Below are 18,032 nucleotides of genomic sequence, written 5' to 3' on the forward strand. Positions count from 1 at the left end.
CTTCAGGGTAGTACTGAGATTTTAAAATCTGCCACTCAATATAGGAAAAAGAATTAGGGTTTTTTGGCTAGAGTACCCAGGATTCATGCAGCTGGGGAGTGGTGGTGGTGTTCTCCTGTGCTCGCAAACTCTCTACACTTGCCTATAACTTTAACTTTCAACACCCAGTGACATTAATTTCACTTGACTTCGTTTCTTAAGGTCAAAAGCATTAATCAGCACTTCTATCATTAGCTGGGTTTCCTTTTCTATTAAGTGATTATGATCACTTACTATTAATGAGTCGTGAAGTTTTAATAAATTTTGGCTAGTGTGAAATTGCTCAACAGTAATTATGGCATACACTGTATGGATGGTTTGTTCCACAATCTACATCCTGCTTAATGTCGGTTAGAAACATCACCCAAAAAACAACAGAAAATAATTAACTAGTTACGGCTGAGGATGTGGAATGGCTTTTCCCACCGTATTTATAGTCCATAAAAAGACAAAGCAGGTCATTCTGCCTGTCATTGCTGGAATGATCATGGATTTGGGCCTTGTGACTTCTGCACTTCGGCACTACCAAGGCTGCTTGCTAAAGAGGAGGTGATACAGGCTAAGAATACTGGCTGGGTAGTGGCTGGCTGGAGAGCAGCCCTGAGGAGAGGGACTTGGGGGTGCTCATGGACAAGAAGCTCATCATGAGCCAGCAGTGTGCATTTGCAGCCCAGAGGGCCAACCAGAGCCTGGGCTGCAGCAGAAGTGTGGCCAGCAGGTCAAGAGAGGTGATTCTCCCCCTCTACTCCGCTCTGGTGAGACCCCACCTGGAGTGCTGCATCCAGCTCCAGAGCCCCTGTTACAAGAAGGATGTGGATGTGCTGGAGCATGTCCACGAGGATAATCAGAGGAGCTGGAGCATCTCTTCTATGAGAACAGACTGAAAGAGTTGGAGCTGTTCAGTCTGGAGAAGAGGAGGCTCTGAGGTGACCTCATTGTGGCCTTTCAGTATCTGAAGGGGGCCTACAAAAAAGCTGGGGAAGGACTTTTTAGACTATCAGGGAGTGACAGGACTAGGGGGAGTGGATTGAATCTGGAGATGTGTAGGTTCAGTCTGGATGTGAGGAAGAAGTTCTTCAGCATGAGAGTGGTGAGAGCCTGGAATGGGTTGCCCAGGGAGGTGATTGAGGCCCCATCCCTGGAGGTGTTTAAGGGCAGGCTGGATGAGGCTGTGGCCAGCCTGCTCTAGGGTAGGGTGTCTGTGCCTATGGCAGGGGGGTTGGAACTAGATGATCCTTGTGGTCCCTTCCAACCCTGGCTGATTCTATCATTCTATGAAAGAAAATACCATATCTTTCAAGAGCTATTGTTTTAACTTGTGTGATATTCCTACCCTCCTGGCATTGCAGCAGCAAGGTTAAAAAACAGAAGCCAGATCCTCTCCGTTAATACAGAAGAGGAATAACACAGCAAGTCCCCTTGCCAACAAGTAATGTCTGAATGCTGGTGTGGCTTTCTTCTAGCTCGTCATTACTCACAGACACAGCTAAACAAGCAATGCCAGATGCTTGTTTGCAGCCTGGCTGAGGTTGTTATTGGGTAACTGACTTGTTCAAACACTTGTGAACTCGGACCTGGACCAGCAGTGTCCAGCTAACTGAAAGGTAACTGTGAACTTGGAACATACCAAGACATAGCGAAGAAAACAGAGGTTGCAGTGATAAGACTGTCTCTCCCAACAGCCCCCCCCTCCTTCCCTCCCCCCCCATTTATAAGTTTTTCTGGTTTGCTGACATCAGTGAAATCTGCTGGGAAGGCTCTAGCTGCTAGAACCGCTGCAGATGTACTCCCTTTTGTCCCGAAGCCAAATTTTCTGAACCACACAAATGGAGGAGGAGAGTCAACTGAGGCACACTGGCTTCATTGAGTGCTATTTCTGTGGCACTCTGCCCCTCTCAGCGCAGTCAGGTCCTTGACAAAGGTAAGATTAAATCCTTTTCAGGGTTCGTCTCTTTACCGCTAGTAATGTGCGTGAAGTGGAAGTTGTGCTGTCTGTTTTGAAAGCCCTGCCTGGGAAGCCATCTGGGTCAGTATTGTCCTTTTTTTCCAGCAAATCTCTTCAAAGTGCTGCTGAAAATTTGAAAATGGTTCCAAGGAGAGACAGAAGGAGGATTCTTAGACTCTGAAAAGCATGGCTAATAGTAAATCTCTAACAGTGCCATCTCATCACAAAACCACTTTGCATTGTCTTGAAGACTGACTGTAAGTAGCTAAAATGGGGGGAAGGAATAGGAAACAGAGAGTTTTCTGTCTGCTAGACAAAGCTTTAACAGCCAGCCAGTCAGCCTTGTTAAATCTAGACCAGCTCAGGATAGAAAGGTGTCACATTTGCAGCAGAGACAGTAAGTAAGCATAGGAACAAGTAAACAAGATTTGTGCTGTGTTCTCCACCACTGAACAAAATCTTTCAAACGGGACACGGTGTATTTCCCAGAGAAAAGCTGTGTTCAAAGGATAGTTTAGGGAAGTCCTACATCTTACATCCTAGCAGAGGACAGTCTCTTAGTCTAGAATGGGTAAACTCATTTCTCTCTAGAATACAGTTCTACAGTGTTTGGGGTTGCTGCTTTGAGATGTCCTTGAGCTGTCTTTGAAGGTTCTTTGTATTCTAAAATGCAAAAACCTCGAACTCTGAAGGACAGCAAACTGTTGGAGTGAGTCCAGAGGAGGGCCATGAAGATGCTCAGAGGGCTGGAGCAGCTCTCCTCTGAGGACAGGCTATGAGAGTTGGAGGGCTTCAGCCTGGAGAAGAGAAGGCATTGGGGAGGCCTTGGAGTGGTGTTCCAGTATCTGAAGGGGGCCTACAGGAAGGCTGGGGAGGGTCAAGGTCTTGTAATGACAGGATGAGGAGTTAATGGGTTTAAACTGGCAGAGGAGAGATTGAAACTGGATGTTAGGAAGAAGTTGTTTGCAGTGAGGGTGGTGAGACACTGGCACAGGTTGCCCAGGGAGGCTGTGGATGCTCCCTGCCTGGAGGTGTGCAAGGCCAGGTCAGATGAGGCCTTGAGCGACCTGTTCTAGTGGGAGGTGTCCCTGCCTGTGGCGGGGGTTTGGAACTGGATGATCTTTGAGGTCACTTCCAACCTAAACCAAGAGGTCTTGACTGACAGCATACATTTATACATAGGAAGGATGCTGTTCTATAGGTTTGCAACATGTCTTGTGTTGGCTGATATACTTCTGTACCAGAGAAGGCTAAGACCAGGAGGTTGTGATCAGAGATACTGCTCCAACAAGTGTTCTGCCCTCTCACCACTGAGTGGCCTGATTCACAGCTGTTTTTCAACTCAAATCTCCTTTTAGTCTATCAGATATATTGAACAGGTCTGTTATAGAACTGGTGAGTGCCCTGGAGGGTGAGAGAATAATGTCTTGCACAGCCTAAGATTAGCTAAAAGTAAAAATAAACTAATGAGCTTCAGCAAAAGGTGTGATACTGTAAGTACACATTTGCATCCTGCTGCAGGGACAAGGTCATAACTTTATGGGCAGCTAAGTGACCATCTGCCCTTGCAGACATGAGAGTGTCACCTCCCTGGAGAGTTATAAAGCAGTATCAGTCCATACTGGAGGAGCTGTATTGCTCACCAGCAGTTACTGGGAACCCTGCTTGTATGACTTGTACTAATACAAGGAGGATTATTAAAACATTAATTCATATCTCTTACCTCCATCTCCCTGCCCTGATTGTCACAATGTTCATTACTAGGTAATATGCAGTTACACCATCTAAGTTTTATATCTCTCTGAGGATACTTTGGGTCAAAAATGAGCTTGAGATTCTACAGCACAAGAGGAAGATAATTTTTAGCTGAAGAAACAACCAAGTGCAGGGAGAATTATGACCAGCAAAAGTCATCATAGCCAAGTATCTACTGAAAGCAATTTTACTTTAATTGCACCTGAAAATGACAATTCCTGCATATGTAGCCAGGCCAGTAATTGCTTTTGGGGGGATTTGCAAGAAGCTGCTGAACGGTGCCTTGGATCCAAGTATTGCACAGGATTACTAAGAAAGCCCAGCCAGGCATGTGTGGGCACTCAGGGAACTTAAACCACATGGTAATTCCTACAGTCAAGTTTGCTGTGTAAAGATTAAGCCATCTCAATAACAAACAGGTTGACTGCATCATTAGCACCTTTCCCTCATTCACTAAGTGTGAGGTGTCCTTGCTCATGGCAGTGGGGGGGTTGGAACTAGATGATCATAGAATCAACCAGGTTGGAAGAGACCTCCAAGATCATCCAGTCTAACCTAACACCCAGCCCTATCCAGTCAACTAGACCATGGCACTAAGTGCCTCAGCCAGGCTTTTCTTGAAGACCTCAAGGGACGGTGCCTCCACCACATCCCTGGGCAGCCCATTCCAATGCCAATCACTCTCTCTGGAAGAACTTCCTCCTAACATCCAGCCTATACTTCCCCTGGCACAACTTGAGACTGTGTCCCCTTGTTCTATTGCTGGTTGTCTGTGAGAAGAGGCCAACCCCCACCTGGCTACAACCTCCCTTCAGGTAGTTGTAGACAGCAATGAGGTCACCCCTGAGCCTCCTCTTCTCCAGGCTAAACAGCCCCAGCTCCCTCAGCCTCTCGTCATAGGGTTTGTGTTCCAGGCCCCTCACCAGCTTTGTTGCCCTTCTCTGGACACATGTTCCAGCACCTCAACATCTCTCTTGAATTGAGGGGCCCAGAACTGGACACAGCACTCAAGGTGTGGTCTCACCAGTGTTGAGTACAGGGGCAGAATAACCTCCCTTGTCCTGCTGGCCACACTGCTCCTGATGCAGGCCAGGATGCCATTGGCTCTCTTGGCCACCTGGGCACACTGTTGGCTCATCTTCACCTAGTATCTATCAGTACCCCCAGGTCCCTCTCCTCCTGGCTGCTTTCCAGCCACTCAGTCCTCAGCCTGTAGTGCTGCTTGGGGTTGTTGTGGCCAAAGTGCAGAACCTTGCATTTGGCCTTGTTAAATCTCATCCATTGGCTTCTGCCCACCCATCCAGCCTGTCTAGGTCCCTCTGCAGGGCTCTCCTGTGACTGCTGAGAATGCAGGCTCAATCTTGCCAGCCAGTTTTCAAGGTTGGCAGTGGCTGAACAAGGGTTCAAAGCTCTAGAACCAGGCTTGGAAACTTAAAGCAGTAAGGATAAGGTAAGCCTAGGCACATGTGTTTTGATGAAGGGGCACAAATACATCTCAGAGGCACTGGGCAAACCACAGGACTGCTTTTTATCCATATGTTAAAGGAGGTGATAAACACAACAGGCCTTCAATGGAAAGTTACCACCAGCCATATGGTGATGTCTGGCTAGGGGGTGAGATCGTTTGACCAAGCAAGTGACGCTGAGGCAAAGTCAGAACTTGTTTCAAAGCTCATTCCTCACTTTTGACAAGGGTTTATGTTGCCAGCTTCATTGTTTCCTCCCTGCACACTAGCTTCTGTCTCCTCTTTTCATGGCTTTGTACTCAATTACTGGATGGCAGAATGTCTCTAGGTTTAAAAAAACAGTATATATATGTGCTGTAAAGTCACATTTGAAAACAGACTTCAAGTTGATGATATTACCTACACTTGTTCAGAGGAAAAGCTCTCTATTTTAATACCCTTCAGTTTCAAAACACTTTCAGTCCATTAGAGCCACATAAATACAAGGCACAAAACAATAGCAAGCTACAAATCAATGCATTTGCACAGCCAGACCTAAATAAATATGATCCAATTGCTGACTTGAACAACAGAATAGTCCAAAGTTTCCAGAGTAAAATGCCAGTGGTGAAATAGCGCTCAACTGAGTGTGGGGAACCTTGACCCTCTTGTCAGGTGGCACACTCAGAATAGGCAGCAGGAAGGTGTTTATCAACAAGGAAGGTCAGACTTCTGCCAAAGTAATGGAACAGTTAATATTTCCCCCATTGTGCAGCAGGCATGGTCCAGCATTACGGTGGACGTTAAGTGGAATGAGACTTGTTCAGATACTCAGCAGTGATTTCTCGTGGAGCAGGCATTGGCTCTAGCAGGGACTCCATAAATAACACACAATAAAATCATAGTCCTCAGTTTGGAAATTGGTACTAAGGAAACAGAGATGGACATAGTGTCATCTCACAGGATTGGTGTCATTGCAAAGCAGTGTCAGAAAGCCTATAGGAAGAGACAAATCAGGAGTGGCAAACTCTATTAGACTCATAGAATGGTTTAAGTTGGAAGGGACCTCAAAGATCATCTAGTTCCAATGTCTCACCACAGAAGGAGACTTCTCTCACTAGCACTCAAGGCCTCATCCAGCCTGGCCTTGAATACCTCCAGGTAGGGAGCATCCACAGCTTCTGTGGGCAACCTGTGCCAGTGTCTCACCATGCTCACTGGAAAGAACTTCTTTCTAACATCCAGTTTAAATCTCTCCTCTGCCAGTTTAAACCCATTACTCCTCATCCAGCCATTACAAGACCTTGTAACTAGTCCCTCCTCAGCCCTCCTGTAGGCCCCTTCAGATACTGGAAGGCTACTTCAGGATCTTCTCAAAGCCTTCTCTTCTCCAGGCTGCAGAGCCCCAACTCTTGTAGCTTGTCCTCAGAGGAGAGCTGCTCCAGCCCTCTGAGCATCTTTGTGGCCCTCCTTTTGCTCCAGCAGTTCCATATCCTTGTGTTCATTTTGCCTTGTACATCTCTCAGCTTTTTGCACTGCAGCTGCTGTTGTGATCAACATCTGAGGATGCTTTGAAAGATCATACTTCAAGCACCTAGGAAAGAAAGCCTGGAAAAGACAACAATGTTTTGTTCACTTTCAAATTATAAGCAATAAAGTCCATAGCATTCAAGCCTCAAGTAGCAATTTAAGCTTCAAGACATTTTATGCTGTGCTATTCCTCTCTTGCTTAGAGGTATCACTTCCCTGTCCTGCCACAAATTAACATTTTATTGCATCCAGCATTACTAAGCATTGCAAGGAATACACAAAAGGGCAAAAGGCAGAGCAGGCATGAGAGGAATTGTTCCTCTGCACCTCTGGGCAGGAGGGGTTGACTAGATGATCTTTTGAGCTCACTTCTAGCATTCTGTGATGCTGTATGGCCTGTGGGTACCTGTTTGTGGAGAGGTTGGTGCTGATTTCTTCTCACAAGTAAATAATGACAGAAGAAGAGGGAATGGCCCCAGGCTGTGACTGTAGGTTTAGACTAGATAGTAGGAAACTTTTTTCCCAGCAAAAGTGGTCAGGCACTGCCCAGGGAGGTGGTTGAGTCACCAACCCTGGATGTGATTAAAAGTCATTTAGATGTGGTTCTTGGGGATATGGTTTAGGGTGAACATTGTAGAGTAAGGATATTGGTTGGACTTGGTGATCCTGAGTGTCTTTTCCAACCTGAATATTTCTGTGATTCTGTGACATGCAGTTCCACCTCATATTTGTCCTTTCTTCTCTTAAAGAGTAGATGTGGCCATATATCACACTGGTCAAATTCTATGAGCACATATCCTACTAATTGGTGGATTTGGGTTAAGTAATTTATGGATGAAACACAATTTTATTCAAGTTCTTCTTTCATCTGACCCTCTGTTTGTATGAGAAAGGAGTTCAGAGCCCAAAGATAGAAATATCAGTTCTCTCCCTAGTGCAGCTGCCTCTACTCAAGTCTTCTTGCTGGGGAAAAAACTAAGTAAATAAAATAAGCCAAACCAAATAGGTTCCCCAGGGTGAAAATGTTGGACTCTATGCATATTTATGCATGTACCTTTACATTTGATGGATTCTGGTCCCACTGGTCCTGCCACGAAAGAGGAAGATTTCCTCTGGGATTCCCCCTCAAAAGTGACCTTAGTGATTCAGTTATTTTCAGCAAAATAAAAACCTTCCCCCATAGCTTTTTAATCTAGATGATGCTCATTTACAGTATTCATAAGAGCTCATTAGTGCTAAGGCACACACCTTTGTGTGCTTACCCAGCTGCCTGGAGAGGCAAGAAAATGCTATTAAATCCAGTTTATGGATGAGGACATAAAGGTTCAAAGAGTCTAAATAGGGATTAAATTGAAGTTAGGAACTGGCCTCTCAGAAAGGGATGCACAGTGTTTGCTTTCTGCATAGCCTCGTCCCAAAGATGCCTTAATTCCGTCAGCATCTTCATGCTGGACTCCAGAGCTTGTTAAGCACTTTTGCATGCTGGGAGGCTCCTGGCTGAAGCAGAAAAGCTCCTATCTCCTACCCAAAGTGCTATCACACCTCAGGGACATATGGAAAACTATTTCAATTCTGCCTAGCTTCTCAGTGGAAAATGCTGTTGGAGTGGGGTGCTGCCAACTTCTGTTTGTTAGAGACCTCTGCAAAATGTGTGACACCCAGAGACCAGGCCTCCCTTGGTCTGAAGAGCTTCAGAGTTACACTACATGTCCATCAGAGGAGTACAGCTCACAGGGTTGTAGCCAAGGGCAGACCTGGTCATGTTGTGTTTCCATGCTGAAGCTGGTTTGGAAAGCAATGCAGATCAAGCTAGTTGCTGTTTCCTTCTACCTGGCAACCCTCAATGGTTTCCTCATCTGAGGGTTTCAGAATTCACAGGAAGCACATAGCACTTCCCCTGAAGTCTGGGAGAAGCTGTGTACAATTTTAACCAGTGCTGTAAGTGTTGTACTAGCTACACCAAGGTCATGACCACTGATGAACAGGTGTCGAATGTCTTCCTTGGCCTTCTCTTAGGAAAAGCAATTCAGATATGTTCAAAGATGCCTGATGCCTTCATTCCTAATTTGTTTCAGCTCCCTTTGCATGACTACACCTAAGAGATGGCTTGTCTGCAGCAAGTTGTGTTTGAAATTTTCCAAGTGGCTACATCCTATTGGATCACAGAATTATTGAGGCTGGAATAGACCTCTGAGATCATCAAGCCCAGCCTCTGACCTGACACCACCACATCAACTAGACCATGTCACTAAGTGTCACAGCCAATCTTTCCTTAAATGCCTCCAGGGATGGTGACTCCAGCACCTCCCTGGGCAATCCATTCCAGTTTCTAATCACTCTTTCCACGAGGAAGTGCTTCCTAACATCCAATCTCAACCTTCCCTGGCACAGCTTAAGGCCATGCCCTCTCATCTTGTCAGAAGTTGCCTGGGAGAAGGGCCTGACCCCCACCTTACTACAACTTCCCTTCAAGTAGTTGCAGAGTGTGACAAGGTCACCTCTGAGTCTCTCCTCCAGGCACAGTGCTCCCAGCCTCTCCTCATAAGACTTCCCCTCTAGTCTCATCACTCTCCTCTAGCCCCTCTGGAAGATGCAGTTAAAGTGTATTTTACAATCATAGTGCAGGCAAAGAGGACCACCAGCACTGGGGTGACTGTGGCCACAGCAGGAAAATGTCTGGTAGCAAAGAACTCATGCTACAGTGCAGCGTTCTGAAAAGGACAAGATGTAAGGTGAGCTTACAAAAACACATCATTAGCAGCCCTGTTTTGGCTTCTCAGGGAAGTGGTCAGGCATTCTGAAGTCTGACCAGTGACTCTTAGTGAGTACTCACAGAGTCACAGAAATACCCAGGTTGAAAAAGGCTCTCAGGGTGACCAAGTCCAACCTATAACCCTACTCAACAAGATTCACCTTAAATCATATCCCTAAGTATCACATCCAAACAACCCTTAAACACATCCAGAGTTGGTGACTCCACCACCTCCCTGGGCAGCTCATTCCAGTGCCTGACCACTCTCTCTGTTAAAAACTTTTTCCTAATGTCCAACCTACCCAGTCTTAGCCTGAGGCCATTCCCCCCTTGCTCTGTCTCCAGTTACCTGTGAGAAGAGACCAGCATCAGTCTCTCCTAGGCTACCACCATTTATCCAAAGCTTTACAACCCACAGCCTCTCCTAGGTTAGCCTTACCCACCAAACACAGTAAACTAAATCTGACCTTACCTGTCTTAATAATATGAAAATCTTCACAAGCCTACATGTATTTTGCCAAGAGTGTGGCTGATGCCATCACAACTTAAGGAAAGCTCAGTGTTTATTGAGACAGTTCAGATCAAGGTGCAGTGACAACAATCTGGTTATCTTGGTAGGAACTGTACTGGGTGCTCTACGACTGACATGTATGGTAAAACAAAGTAGTCAGAGTGCCTGTAAATGCTGACTTTTCTTCTCATACTGAACTCTATGAAGAGAGACTGAGAAACCTGGGACTGCTTAGTCTGGAGAAGACTGAGAGGAGATCTGATCCATGTGTGCAAATATCTGAGGGGTGGATGGGGCAAATCTCTTTTTGGTGATCAGCAGCAATAAGACAAGGAGCAACAGCTACAAACTGGAACATAGAAGGTTTCACCTCAACATGAGGAGACAATTTAGTGAGGCTAACAAAGTCCTGGAACAAGCTGCCCAGAGAGATTGTGGAGTCTCCTTCTCTGGAGACTTTCAAAACCCATCTGGACATGTTCCTGTGTGAACTACCCTAGGGGATCCTGCCTTGGCATGCGGCTTGGACTCAATGATCTCTGGAGGTCCCTTCCAGCATCTAAAGTTCTGTGATTCTGTGAACCCAGAGGCTTGAGATGCACTAAGACTTTGGCTCTATGTCTGTGACCTCCTTTGTGGAGAAATTGTCCTAGTTCTGTGACCAATTGCAACTGCACTGGGACAATTCCCACTGTGAAGAAAAGGTACTGCCTTTAGTAGAGGAGCACATCTTCATTTCAGCAAAGCAGAGTTGTAGCAGCAAACCATACACATCATTCTACAGCTCTGGAAAGTTCACAATGTTGTGGGTTGCTGTCCTTGTACTCAGGAAATCTCAATTTCACTGTCCCTCTCCTCTGCAACACAGAAGGCTGTTAGAACAATTCCCCTTCTGTTCATTTAATGAAACCACTCACCAGGAATAGTTAATTAAAAATCTATCCTTTGAACTCTCAATTTGGAAAAAGAAAAGAATTCCAAGTATTTGAGCTCTCTCAGGAAATGAGGCGAGATGAAAGGAGTAGAGGCAAGATATGGAAATGGGTTGATAAAAGACCTGTGGGACAAATGAAGTCACCAGCCCAAAGAGAGGAGAAGAATCAGTGAGCAAACTCCAGAGTAAAGATGATTTTGGCTCAGGTTTGAGACATCTTAAATGCTTCTAGCCTTCAGAGGTTAAGCAATCAAAGCTAGCTGAAAGCCAAATCTTCTTTTGGGCACCTCTTATCATCAGTCATTTCTGAGAACCCAGCCTTGTTCTGCTCTCTTTAGCCTGTGCTTTCTCCTGGGCTCTGATGCTGTCATTTTAAGGTTGCTGTTCAGCTGGTAAGAAAGTGGCTGGGTGTTCTGCACACCATTTGTCAGAAAGCTGACCATATTTTCTGCACAACAAAAGCAGGGCTGTAAAGATTTTCAAACAGATCCTGGAAGTAACTCTATTCACAACAGTCAAATCAAGCCCTGAAGCCCAGGATTAATGATACAAAAACTGACAAGAAAATTCTTTCCATTCTTGCTAATGGAAGTAAAGAGACAAATAGGAACAAGACTTGTTGTAGGAGATAAAATGCTTGCTTAAACTTTGCAACCAAGAGAGAGGAAAAAGAACACAAAGTAGAAAGAGAAGGTTTTTAATAGGCTTATCTTGACAATTTCTGTTTTGAAGATTAAATTCAGTAATGTTCTCCTTGTGAAATTACTTCCTTGCCCTGCCAGTGATTTTCATTGCATGCATCCCCAGGTATGGGTTTGTTTTTTTTTCTCCTGAATAAAAAACAAGGTGTTTTCTGACATTGGCATATCTATTGCTCAGTAGGTGTATCCTTACCAGCTCTCAGCTTTCACTCTTTCAGCCAGCATGGAAGCTGAGGTTTCAACAATCAGCTATTTATTCTGATTCAGGGCAGCCCCAGATCTCACCCAGTTGGCCTATGGATATAGAACAAACAGATCTAAAAAAGATGTGACCTTCATCTATCAAAACCAGCTGCCATCTGCAGACCATAACTGTTGTGATCCTACCTAGGATAAGCTTCTGCACAAGCATGCAAATTGAAAGCAATTTTGGTAAGTGGGGCACAACAAAGTCTAAAAGTGTTTTAGTAAGATCACTGTTAGTATTATAGGTTACAAGCTGGAAAGTGAGCCACCCCTTCCCACCCCTCATCCCCCCAACACTCTCTAGAGAAGAACCAAAGGAAATATAAAATTCATGGAAAGTGATTTTACACAATTATTCCTGTTTGACTCCCCTCTTTAGATTTCTCAGGGTCTGTGTTCAGTGCCCCTATTCTTTCTCACAGTGTCACATGTGTCCAGATGTCTTCTATTTCTTAGCAGTGCCTCCAGTTCCTAGATACCATGAGCACAGATACTCTCCTGAGGTATTTGTCATCACAGAGTCAATGAGGCTGTAAAAGACCTCTGAGGTCAAATCCAGCCTACAACCTAACACCACGACACCAGCTAAACCATGCCACCAAGTGCCACATCCAATCTTTGCTTGAAGACTTCCAGGGATGATGACTCCACCACCTCCCTGGGCAGCCCATTCCAGTGCCTAATCAATCTTTTCATGAGGAAGCGCTTCCTAATATCCAACCTAAGCTTCCCCTGATGCAGCTTCAGACCATGCCCTCTTGTCCCATCACTAGTGTGCACGCAGCTCCTCAGCAAGGCTATGCACTCGTTCACACGCAGCTAACAGGGTGCCATCAAGCTGCAAGCAGTGAGACCTGGGTCACTGCCCTGGTTCAGCAGCAAGCCCAGCCTCAGAGGTCTCTGCTCCCCGGCTGTTTGCCCTGCACATCCCCTCCTGACCCCCCGTGCTGATATGCCTTACTTGTGCCATCGTGATTGCTTGTGGAGCTGAGCCATACCCTGGGTTCCTGGAATGAGCAGCCTGAAAACAACTGTTAATAATAAACTGTTGTTATCAACACAGCCGAGGGGTGATGAACTGAGAGAAGGTAGGTGGGAAGTGGCCAGAGGCAAGGCGCATCTTCAGCCAGCTTTGCTGCTGAAATCCACAGCGCTCTGATTGCTGCTCTCGGTTACAGCAGGGGTGTTGGTGAAGTGGCGTTGATGGGATATTAAGATATTAAGAAGCTTAGTTCACAGGGACATCTAAACCTTTTACTGCTGTTGCTGCTGTGAATTTAAATAACACTCTGCTGCACTTCCTATGGCACCTTTGAGGGCAGCAGGGAATTCAAAGCCAGATTAGGCTGTGATCTCCGTAGCCCTGTGCCTTGCTGCCCCTGTGCTCTGCACTGGTTAGACCACACCTTGAGTACTGTGTTCAGTTCTGGGCCCCCCAGTTTAGGAGGGACATTGAGATGCTTGAGCATGTCCAGAGAAGGGCGACGAGGCTGGGGAGAGGCCTTGAGCACAGCCCTACGAGGAGAGGCTGAGGGAGCTGGGATTGGTTAGCCTGGAGAAGAGGAGGCTCAGGGGAGACCTTATTGCTGTCTACAACTACCTGAGGGGAGGTTGTAGCCAGGAGGAGGTTGCTCTCTTCTCTCAGGTGGCCAGCACCAGAACGAGAGGACACAGCCTCAGGCTGCGCCAGGGGAGATTTAGGCTGGAGGTGAGGAGAAAGTTCTTCACTGAGAGAGTCATTGGACACTGGAATGGGCTGCCCGGGGAGGTGGTGGAGTCGCCGTCCCTGGAGCTGTTGAAGGCAGGATTGGACGTGGCACTTGGTGCCATGGTCCAGCCTTGAGCTCTGTGGTAAAGGGTTGGACTTGATGATCTGTGAGATCTCTTCCAACCCTGATGATACTGTGATACTGTAAAGAAAGTCCTTCCAGCCCAAAGCTGCACTTGCATACAAACTTGTCACCTGGGAAGTTTCTTACTGGCTTTAGTGGTTTGAATGTGTTTTAAGGTTATCTCCGACACTCCACTTTTAACAGGAGGACTCACAGCCAGTTTAGTGCTATTCTAAAAGCACAGATTGTAACTGATACAAACCATCAAAAAACCCATACCAATGAGGCCAGATAAACTGTGCTTGTCTTTAAATTTCAGATTTTGAAGCTCACATATTTACATTTCCATCATTATGCTTTGAGGGTCATGCTGTGGATGTGTTTGCAGCAAGGCTTAAAGAGCTAACAGTCCAAATAGACTAGAAAAAGCAGAAGAAATGCACTTATCCTTATTTTACAGATAGAGATATGAGACAGAGAGAAATGAGGGACCTACCTCAGGTCATACCAAGAGTCAATAGCAAGAATTGAACAAAGATTGTCTGAATCATGCCCAGTGTGCTAATATCTTGACCTTTATACCAAGGCATTTACACTTCCATAGGAAAGAGTTGTAGAGATGGCTGAAGGAAATCAGTGTAGAGACAATTAATTATGTTTCACCTGCTCTTTCTTTCCTTGTCCCCTGTTACCTCCAGGCCCCACAGCCTGGATCATGAATTCTTGAAGGATTTTCTTCATTCAGGGAATCTATACATAGGTGATAAAGAGAAGCTGGAGGAAAAATGCTGAGATGATAGAGTAGGTGGAGGAGGTTTTCTACGCTGCTAATGTATTTCAATATACTTCTAATCTGTGCAGCTGCTCTGAAGAAAGGCAGCAAAAGCCTGAATATTTGGATTTTCCTCTAAGTAACAACTGCAGAGGATAGGAGTTGAAGAGACAGCATCTCAGCTCTTTGAGGAATGGTAAAGAAAGTGTTTTGTTAAAAATGACAGGGGAAGAATAACCCTCTGCTTTATTTCCTGCCCTGAGAATTTCCAGACACTGCCCAGCAGGTGCAAAAGACTTCAGGAGCCATTGACAATGAGTGGGACAGTGAGGAGTTTTTTTAAAGCACCGACAGGATTTAGGAGCCTAAGTCCCACTGACAGGTATTACACTCCCTAGGTTTGCCTGAAATGCCTCTTTGCAATTGTCACCTGAAACAGCAGCTTTTGTGCATTAGCCTTCATAACTGCAGGGGATGTTGGATTAAATTTAATTGTTTTATTACACTAAGAGATTTTTATCTGTCTTGGGAATGAAGTTCTGTTCTTCCAGCCCTTCAGAGCTCCCAGCCTCATGTATCTAAACATTCTTGGGTATAAGGTAGCTGTGACTTAAACTAGACACTGGCTAGAAACTGCCACTTCCAACCTTTTTCCATATTCTCTCTCTGTCTGGTGACACTTTCAGCTGTCTCCTCAAGTGAATATGTTCAATCCTCTGTTCCAGGTACATTGAACTACATTAGATCATAGAATCATAAACTGGTTTAGGTTGGAAGGGACCTCAAAGATCATCTAGTGCCAACCCCCCCACCATAGGCAGGGACACCTCCCACTAGAACAGGTCACTCAAGGTGCCATCCAACCTCCAGGCAGGGAGCATCCACGACCTCCCTGGGCAACCTGTGCCAATATATCACCATCCTCACTGGAAGAACTTCTTCCTAACAACTACTTGAAATCTCCTCTCTGCCAGTTTAAACCCATTACTCCTCATCCTGCCATTACAAGACCTTGTAGATAGTCCCTCTCCAGCCCTCCTGTAGGTATCCTTCAGATCCTGGAAGGCCACTACAAGGTTTCCTCAAAGCCTTCTCTTCTCCAAGCTGAAGAGCCCCAACTCTCTTAGCCTGTCCTTATAGCAAAGGTGTTCCAGCCCTCTGACCATCTTCATGGCCCTCCTCTGGACTTGCTCCAACTTTGATTTACAACTTTGTGAAAACAATTCAGTACTGGCTTTAGCCTGCATGTTCTCTTTTTGCTCTAATGTGCTCTCACTTGATTGTATAAAATGCAGGAGATGCACAAAGGAAATTGCAAATAGCACTGCTTTGAATGGCTTGTTAGAAAGTTTCCTTCTGGCACATTCAGGCTCTGCTATATCTTTCTTATAGAAAGCACTCTTGGGAAAAGAGAAACTGACTATAACACAAAAAGAGTGGCTGCATAGTCAGTATCTTCCCCTTCACGTGAGGAGCCACAGCTCCTGCCTGCCAGCAGACTTCTCTACACTGCAGCAAGCTCCACATGGCTCTAATTTAGACACTGACGTTGCTAATCCCACTTATCCCATGCCTTGATGTGCTGCATTAGCCAGTGAAAGGCAGACCTGAACTTTCACAACTGGTGGCACTCTATGCTTCAGAGACATGGCTCAGATTTTTCCTAGACCAAGCCAAAAGGAAAGCAGTAAGGTTGAAGCCTGAGGAGCTACACAGCAGTTGTGCCAACCCATGAGCTTCCTGGAGGCCCATGGAGGCTGGTCTTGTTTGTCTCTGTGGCAGTAGCCCTGTTCTAGTGAGAGGTTTCCCTGCCCTTGGTGAGGAGTTGGAACTAGATGATCTTTGATGTCCCTTCCTACTGAAACCATTCAATGATTCTATGATTCATCTCTTCCTATAGGTTTTCTGGCACTCCTTTGCAGTGACACCCATCCTGTGAGAATATAGTGAGTATGTTTATCTCTGCTGGCTTAGTACCAATTTTCAAGCTGAGGACTATGATTTTATTGTGTGTTATTTATAAAGTTCCTGCTAGGGCTAATGTTTGCTTCACCATTCTCTGATTCTGTATGTACCATCTTGGGCCACAATTGCTGTCAATTAGGATGGCAATGTCAGTGTGGGAACAGTAAGCAGAAGAATCACTTAATCCTAAGGAAGACCAGAGGTAGCTGAAAGAAAGGGAAAGGTGTTGCGTGTGGGTGCAGGCGTGTATGGCTAAGAAAAGGCACACTCTTCCTCCTGATAAACTTTAAAACATGATTTACTCTGTGCAGGCAGCAGTCTCAAACATCAAAGCTTCAGACTCAGCGCAGTGTCAAAAAACCATGAAGCTTTAAGACTCAACCAAGCATCAACCCCAAGCTGAGGCAGAAGCTTTTACTCATGAGACCGCTGACTGAACGGATTAGAGGCAACAAAGAAAAAACCCTCCACAAGTCTAAAATTGCTGGTAGAAAAATAAATGACTAAACACAAGTTTGCTCAAGTACATCTTTATTTACTCTGCTGCACTCTGCACATCAGTATTTAAGCTCACTTGCATTTTAAATGGAGTCTAAGAGCAGCTGTATGCACACCAGTCAATGAACTCATGGCAACGAAGCATCCAGCAGAGGAGACAAAGGTTTGCTTTTAATCAGAGAAATGAAATAAAGCCCAAGGTCACTGTGTTAGGCATTTTCTCTCATGCTGCAAGTGAGTTGGCCTAGAGCCATGCAGCAAGGGACAGCTCCTTTGTGCATGCATTTTTACAGATCCACCCAGGGTTACTGTACCAGATGTAGCACAGATCCAGAAGCAGGGAGGAGTGGAAAGGTGTTCTGGTGGAAATGTTGTGGTAGAGCTTGGTAACTCAAGGGCTACAGGCTGCTCAGGACCTTCTGTCTGTATAGTATAGCCATGTGTGAAACTACTGCAGTGCTGGAGAATGGGATCTGCTTGTGCAGATCTTTGTATGTGGTTGGAAAAAGCCCATTCAGTAAGGAACACACAGATATAAACAGGCAATAGACATAAACAAGAAAAACAAAACCCCCAAACTGGAAGTGTGGTAATTTCTCTTTTATATATCAATAATGAACTATGGCAGAGCTCCTTAAAGGTTATTTAAGGCCTTCTTCTAATTTCAGCAGAAGTTACATGCCTTATTGGCTCACAGAAACCATGACACAAACCTTTAAACACACAAACCTTTAAACATGTGAGATAGGAAGTGACTACAAAGTCCTCTTGCAGGCATTTCAGTCACATATTCTGCTCTTTAGAGCAGCATGGTTTCACCCTTAGATTTTTGCCTCCAAGAGAACACTGGATAAAGACATGAGCACAGAACCTCACTTTAACAGTTCGAGCTTATGACACCTTCTCTTCTGATGTTCCTGCTGAAAAGGGAGTGAAGTAGGTGCAATCCCAAGCACAGATACAGGCTGGGTAGCGAATGGCTGGAGAGCAGCCCTGAGGAAAAGCACCTGGGGAGGTCTGTGTTGATGAAAAGCTCAACACCTTGAGTACTGTGTCCAGTTCTGGGCTCCTATGTTGAGGTGCTGGACTGTGTCCAGAGAAGGGCGA

The 18,032-nt window shown here is 45.5% G+C and overlaps 1 long non-coding RNA gene across 1 annotated transcript; it reads left to right on the forward strand.

Moving 5' to 3' along the window:
* The first annotated feature begins 1,761 nt into the window (after positions 1-1,761).
* On the forward strand, positions 1,762-16,940 carry LOC135176448 (uncharacterized). Its single transcript, XR_010302653.1, has 4 exons — positions 1,762-1,960; positions 2,090-2,241; positions 16,363-16,408; positions 16,739-16,940. It is a non-coding gene; the product is annotated as an uncharacterized LOC135176448 (long non-coding RNA).
* Positions 16,941-18,032: the final 1,092 nt, after the last annotated feature.

The sequence above is a fragment of the Pogoniulus pusillus genome, chromosome 6 (genome assembly GCF_015220805.1).
Source record: "Pogoniulus pusillus isolate bPogPus1 chromosome 6, bPogPus1.pri, whole genome shotgun sequence".
NCBI classification, from domain to species: domain Eukaryota; kingdom Metazoa; phylum Chordata; class Aves; order Piciformes; family Lybiidae; genus Pogoniulus; species Pogoniulus pusillus.